Source organism: Stegastes partitus, unplaced genomic scaffold, assembly GCF_000690725.1.
Source record: "Stegastes partitus isolate 25-593 unplaced genomic scaffold, Stegastes_partitus-1.0.2 Scaffold1915, whole genome shotgun sequence".
NCBI classification, from domain to species: Eukaryota; Metazoa; Chordata; class Actinopteri; family Pomacentridae; genus Stegastes; species Stegastes partitus.
This window is the reverse complement of record NW_007579646.1, coordinates 94,575-101,994: the sequence shown is the minus strand read 5'-3', so window position 1 is coordinate 101,994 and position 7,420 is coordinate 94,575.

The window sequence follows — 7,420 nt, the reverse complement described above, 5'->3', positions numbered from 1 at the left end:
GCTGCCTATCATGCTGACCAATGTGGAAAACCATTTATAGAAACTAACAAGCAAATCACATAATGCAAATAAAGCAAAAAATACTGATAATCTGAACTGTTTTACTTGCAAAAAGAACAAAAAAAGTAAACCCACCATATTTTTTTTTTCAGTTTTAAAACAAGCATTGGCAGATAACGTATTGGATCATGTTACTTCCTGCAGCTGGAGTTCAAATAATCAGATTTGCTAAATCAAAAAAATCTCAACATTTACAAACATGCCACACAGGCATGCAGGACACAACAGTACATAATTATGATTTCAGTTTACACAAACCATACCACATAAATATATGCGAATAAGTGACTATGCCCTCCATTACACGCTGAAAAACAATCTGGTGTTCCTACACAGTCCTGGCTCTGTAACTGGAAAACAAATAAAGTGGCTTGAAGTGATCCGAACACACGTTGCTCAAGGACACGTGTTTTGTTGTGGGTCTAAACATGTTGGAACTCACAGTCTGTCAGAGACATAATGCCCTCCGACTTTGAATGAGTACCCTCAGATTATATGACTCTACTGAGTGAGTGTTCAGGATGCAATAGTGTTCTAATAATACTGTGTTACATTTGATTAGATTAAACCCACAAGACAAAAAAAAACTTCAAAATTTGAAAAACAACATTCACCATCAACAACATGTTTGCATCTTCACCAAAATCTCTGAATACAACTTCACCCTGAGGTGTCTCACAGCCGTAATCTGCGCTGACTTTCAAATTGCTTTGTGTGTTTGTGTCACTAAACAGCAGCAGTTGTGGGTCATATTATCACCTACTTGTTTTTACGATTTATTTTTGGTTGACTGATAGATTTTTATCCAGCATGCTGCAGTTTCAAACCACCCAGAGCAATTAGCAGGATAAAGGTGTTTTCCTTCCCTTCGCAGTAAACATCCAATCACATTATAAAATTGCGCGTCTGTTTGGACATAATGTGTTACGACCTCTGCGCTGGTCCTGCCAACAGTAGTCACAATACTGGAGCCAGTGAAGCAGCAGACAGCAGAGTCAGTGGTAACTCCTGCACGCTGACAGCAGCAGCGTGGGTGTGCACCGTGATGTGAGGCAGAGGCAAGTAATTCGTTGTAATTAATGAGTTGATTAGAATGTCACCAAATAGATTACAATGTGATTAAAAGGTTCACACAGAAACACGCAGCGAGGGAACAAACAGCACACACTCATGGCACAACAACACATCCGCAGAGGAAAACGTAGTTGCCACAGCACACACCTCCAACCAGCAATGATTCAGATCTGTTCAAATGTGGCATCAGAAATGGATGAAAAGGGCAAAAAAATAAACAAAAATGTGGCTGGAACACCTTCAGTGCAGACTATAGTGTGAGCCTTTATTGCACTGACCATTGCAATTTTCATAACTCCAGGGTAACTTTCTTGACATTTTAAAAATCATTTTAAGCAACATAAAAGCCAAAAAACAACAAAAACAAAATATATTACCTGCATAAGGAGTCATCTGAAAACATCACAGCTCACCTTAATTGTGCTGTTTGTGAAGAAAAATGTGTAAATCGATGGTTCGCACACATCGGCACATAACCAGCATCACCTGTCAGTTCCAGTATGGTCATTTGAATAAACATTAAACTCATGCTGTTGTAACAACTCCCCCCCCCCGCATCGAGACATTGCATATGCCATACATCACAGACATCCACCTGCAAGTTCAATTATGTATTTGTTGATCCAACTGCACTGTGTTCCCTAAATTACCCCCAGTGGACCAATAAAGTTTTTTTTTAATTGAATTGAATTGAATGCAGACACTGATGGGAGGTGTCTCTTGTGCAATGGCAGCTAATTGTGGTGGTAGAACAGGTTGTTCACTAATCACAAGGTTGGCGGTTTGATCCCCTGCCCCTCCACAGTGAAAGTGTCCTTGGGCAAGACACTGAACCCAAAGTTGCCCTCAGTGGCAGCTTGCATGGCAGCTCTGTGGCCATTGGTGTGTGAATGTGATCTAGTCTCAAAAATATACATCGCTTTGGATAAAAGCATCCGCTAAATGAAATTGTAAATTGCATTTGGTTCAACATATAACTGTCAAATGGAATTTGTCCAAATGTTGCCTTCTATAAACTAGTATACTACGGGCTGCAAGGTGGCACAGTTGGCAGCACTGTTGCCTCGCAGCAAGAAGGTCGCTGGTTCGGGACGCGAAAGAGTTTGCATGTTCTCCCCATGCAGTGCGGGTTCTCGCCGGGTTCTCCTCCCACAAGGTCCAAAAACATGTTGAGGTTAATTGGTTATTCTAAAATGTCCGTAGGTGTGAATGTGAGTGTGCTTGGTTGTCTGTCTCTAAGTGTAGCCCTGTGATAGACTGGTGACCTGTCCAGGGTGTCCCCTACTCCAGTCCCCCCGCGACACTAGTGAGGATTAAGCGGTGTATAGAAAATGGATGGATGGGTGGATGTTTCCAGCCAACAATGGTATGAAGTTATTTAGTGAATGACTCCTCTGTCCTCATTGCTAATGTAGTGTTGGCTCATGTCTCTTTGAATCTTTGTGTGCGGTGCTTTCTGGTAAATTCTATCTGGTTAACTTTAGTAGTGTAATACAAAACAAAATACTTTAAGAAGAAATACATTTATTCTGCCTTTTTAGAGCATTAAAGAGAAGAATAGCTGCTTGCCCTTTTGTCCAGTTACTGTGAAGTCAACTGTTTCCTTCCTTTGAGAGTACAGTGTTGAAAACGATATATTTCTGCCGTCTCACATTGGCGTAGCACAACCACAACCCTTGATTTGTGGCCATGAAGCAGCTGCACGCACCGGGTGGAAGGGGAAAGTTATTAAACGAGAAGACGATGTTACCAAGTTCATTTATTACTTTCTAACCTTCTGCTGAATTCTCTGAGGTCACAAACACGCCTTTCTTCTTTACTACCATCATCTGCAGCTTTAGAGTTTTGCTGATTCTGTATTTATAAAGTGTTGCTGTGTGCTGCAGCCTTTATGATCTTTGCCCTGCATCTGACCCAGTGATCACTGTTCTGTCTCGCAGTAACTGCACAGGAAAATGGAAGCTCAGAATGGGAATCAATTTCTGAACCTGTTGTGGGATAACTGCTCAGTGATACTTTAATGGAATTCTGTGCTGTGCACTCTACGCAACCCCGACCTTCACCTCCTCCTCCTCCTCCTCCTCCTCCTTAAAGCAAAAGTGAAGCTACTTGTAAAATAAGCTGCCGCGTGAAAGCAATCAAAGTGTTTTCGTGAAGTTTTTAATGTGAACATTTCAGGTCACAGGGATGCCATAAAGTTTCCACAAAAACAAACTGTCAGAAACTCAGTGAATAACACTGAACTCATGTCAAACAGCCACACTTGAATTTGTGATGATAAAAAAACAGAAGCTATGTTTTCAGTAACTAACGGTGAGAAACAGGGAAGGACTCCTATTACTGGAAAATGAAAATATACATAGAATGAGTTGCAGCATTTCAGAGTAACTGGGCTTTGCTTTGACCTCACAATTAACTATTTCACCTTTACTCTTATAGAAACACAGCGCTTCCTTCTGAGACTCTAACAGATGGTGTCAGAAAGATTTATGAGTTCTTAGAAGTCTGCAACTATGAAGTCTGAATCAGTAGTTTAACTTTTCATTTCTGCGTTTTGTCCTTGAGGTTGGACTGTATCGTTAACAGCCAAGGACACGGTGTGTACTCTACATAGCTCATCTAATCAGGCAGTAATTAATTAGTTGCCCCATTTTGAGGTGATGTGGAGACAGATGTGAACATTACTCAGAGACTGAAGTCACTGGATGATGTGTTGTTATTGCTGTTGTTCAGATTAAACGCAGTCGTTCAGATTAAACGCACTCTTCAAATACCTTTTTTTTCATTCCGCCTCACCCTCCACTCCACTACATATCCCCAAATATAATCTTTAGGCTATTGAATTAATGAATAAATAAATAAACTAATTAGGTACAGACAACATTCCTTATAATAATATTCTAGACATTATACTGCCTGCAGTGTTTTATTAATGCATACCACACAGTGCAGCTGGCTGTAGATCCTACTGGGTGTTCATGGTGCAGTCCAACCACAGCTCAGGACACAAAAATGGGAAATTATAATATTGAGTAATTAAAAATGTTTGCATAGAAATGTGATTGTGAAACAAAAACTAGAATAAGTATAAATTAAATTAAGAGACAATTAAAAATTTATGAGGTTTTTATATTAAAAAAATAATTTCAATCTTCATTTTCATTTGATTCATTTTGATTATTCAAATTAAGCAAAGAACTGCAAAACGTTACACCGATTGTGCTCCAGTTGCACAACTGAACATATTTTAGTGGCAGTCTGTTTAAGACAATTAATTGTCAATTAGAAATAGTCCGGGCGTTCTATAATCGATCTGCGCTTGAGCAAATTGGCTCATGATTCTTTGCAAATTAGAACTCAAACAAAATAACGAACTGACTCAGGCTTCATTTGGTTGCTCAATTTAAAAAGCAATCCTCATTTAGATCAATAAACAACTCATTTTCTGTTTCCTTTATTGAATGACCGTTGGGTCACAGACCATCGGATGTAGAGGGAAGATTTGAACCCTGCATCCAGGAAGCTCTTCTAATAATTTTATATTTATTTTTTACAGATGGTGCTCATTAAGTGGATGGTTGGATGTTTGATTTCTGTACATAAAGGAGATAATAAATAATAGATACATCTAGAGGTTAAATAAATAGGCTGACAATATTTGAATTTACTTAATTTTATGCATCTATGCAAAGTGTCATTTACATTTTTTCTTCAAGCTATTAAACACGGAGCTCTAGTGCAACGCAATACAAATAAAAGACATCCAAAACAACCATGAGATCGAAGTACAATAACAGAGGTAGGTGAGAAAATCTATTTATTAACCTGCAGTGGTTCTCTCATCGTTCTCAGTGCACTAGTTTGGAGTGAAAAAGGGCTCTGCAGGTCCAAAAGGTGGCGTCATATACTCTAACTTTCTGGGTGCGTCCAGCAGGATGACAGGTTGTGCAGTGCAGAGTTAGGAGGTGAAGTAAGGTGCTAAAAACTGGCTTTGACAACCATTTCACTTACTGTATGTGTAACAGAAACTAAGTTACACCGTAAGTATGCAACCATTAAATACTGTAGACTAGATAACAAGTAAATGAACCTGAAATGTGAAATAATACTCAACATGTAATTACGTCTGCTGCGATCCCCTCAGAGAACCACGCCGCTCTTGTTGCTTTTCAGTCTCAATCTATTCCTGCTGTTAGTTTATTGAGTGTTGTCGTCCGTGTTAAATGCCAACATTGGATCAGGCTGACTGCCAGACTAATAAATGAGTCTCACATCTCGCCGCGGTGTGGTACATTCACAAGAGTCTGTCTGCTCTGAAGAATAATTATCTAATTTCTCTACAGTCGCAGTGACAGGAGCGCATATGTGTGAAGTTTGCATTCATTATCGCAGCCTGTAAGTTTCCGATGCGGCACACAGACATGCATGTGGTGGAGCTGATCAGGTTATTTACATCTGCTATCTGTCAAAAGGTATAAAAGGGAACTAACAGTATGCGGCTGGTTAAAGTTCAATTTTGTAAACGTGAAGAAAAATGGCTTTGATGATACATCTATGTGTCTGCTGCTGCAGATTAGTTTGTTTGATTGTGAAGCACGAAATGTCAGCATCAGAACAGACACTGATTTACCTGGTAGACTAATAACTGGTCAGCAGCCTCCTACACATTACTGGACATGGTGTCAGACAGAGAGAGTGCACGTGAAAAACAGTGAAAAGAAGAGTAAAGGATATCTACCTAAAAAAAAACTGATGTTGCAGGATTTTAGAGCAGAAACAGAATTAGGGGTCGACTGATTATTGGTTTGGCCAATAAAACTATCAGGTCTGATACGCACAGTTTTTCAGATGTTATTTTTTAAACAGATTTCTAATGGGGCTGCAAGGTAGGTTGGTGGTTAGCACTGTTGCCTCACAGTAAGAAGGTCGCCGGTTTGTGTCCCGGTGGGGATCTTTCTGCATGGAGTTTGCATGTTCTCCCCGTGCAGCGTGGGTTCTCTCTGGGTTCTCTGGGTTCCTCCCACACAGTCCAAAAGCATGTTGATGTTAGTTGGTGATTCTAAATTGTCCGTATGTGTGAATGTAAGTGTGCTTGGTTGTCTGTCTCTAAGTGTAGCCCTGTGATAGACTGGTGACCTGTCCAGGGTGTCTCCTGCCTTCACCCTGAGTCAGCTGGGATAGACTCCAGCCCCCCTAGTGAGGATTAAGGTGTATAGATAATGGATGGATGGATGTATGGATTTCTTTTTTTTTAAAAATATATATATTTTTTGGATTTTGCCTTTATTTAGAGCAGTAGAGAGAGACAGGAAAGGGGGGAGAAGAATGGGGACAGACCTGCAGCAAAGGGTCGTGAGCGGGATTCAAACTCATGACCGCTGCATCGGGGAACTATAGCCCCTGTTCATGGGTCGCCCGCTCAACTAGGTGAGCTATAGGGGGGCCCGGATAGATGGATTTCTACTAAAATAAAACTATTTAAAAGTACACTACTTTGACTCTCCATCTGTAATCACTTGTCACAATCACTTTGTCGTCTCAAGCAGAGTCCAACCTTCACTAATATTTGGTTTTGCATCATGAGGAATGGCCAATCAACACTACAACATAGTGTTATTCTAAACTTTGAGGATTACCTTTATCTTTTTTTTCCCTAAGCAAATCTACACTGTCAGTGATAAATTGCACTCCTTACAGACAGATCTGTCTTTACCAGGCTTTCCTCTTAGCTTAATTAATTAGAAAAGGCTTCTTTCATGTCCCCATTATCTCCCTAATTGAACTTATCAGAGACAAACTAATAGAAAACAACCCTGTAAGCGGCGCCATTAATAAATGTGGTATTACTGAGCTTTGTGTTTTTAGCTCATTTCACACTGCGCTAATGCTCAAATTGAACCACTGACTGATTTTAATTGACCTCGTTGGCATTGTCGACCAGCGAATGTTTTTAATTTAACAATTCAGACAATGTGCTGGGACCATTAACTTCATTTCTACAGTCGGTCTATTAATGGGAGGTGGCTGAGAGGAGAGTGTGTGTGAGTCCAACACAAACGCACACACAACCACTCACTATAGTTTGTACTTCTCTTTTATTTTCTCTCTGATAAAAGGTTCAACTATATTTTTCTTTAATGTATTCTCCAGCAGTTTTTCAGCTTTTTGTGTCGACTGTGAGATTAGTCTGTTTATATGCATAGATGTGTTCTTTCTTTAAGCTTATTTACTTTTGGGACTTTTCTGTGAAGTAATTATTCAGTCAAAGAAGGTTTTGAATAAAATG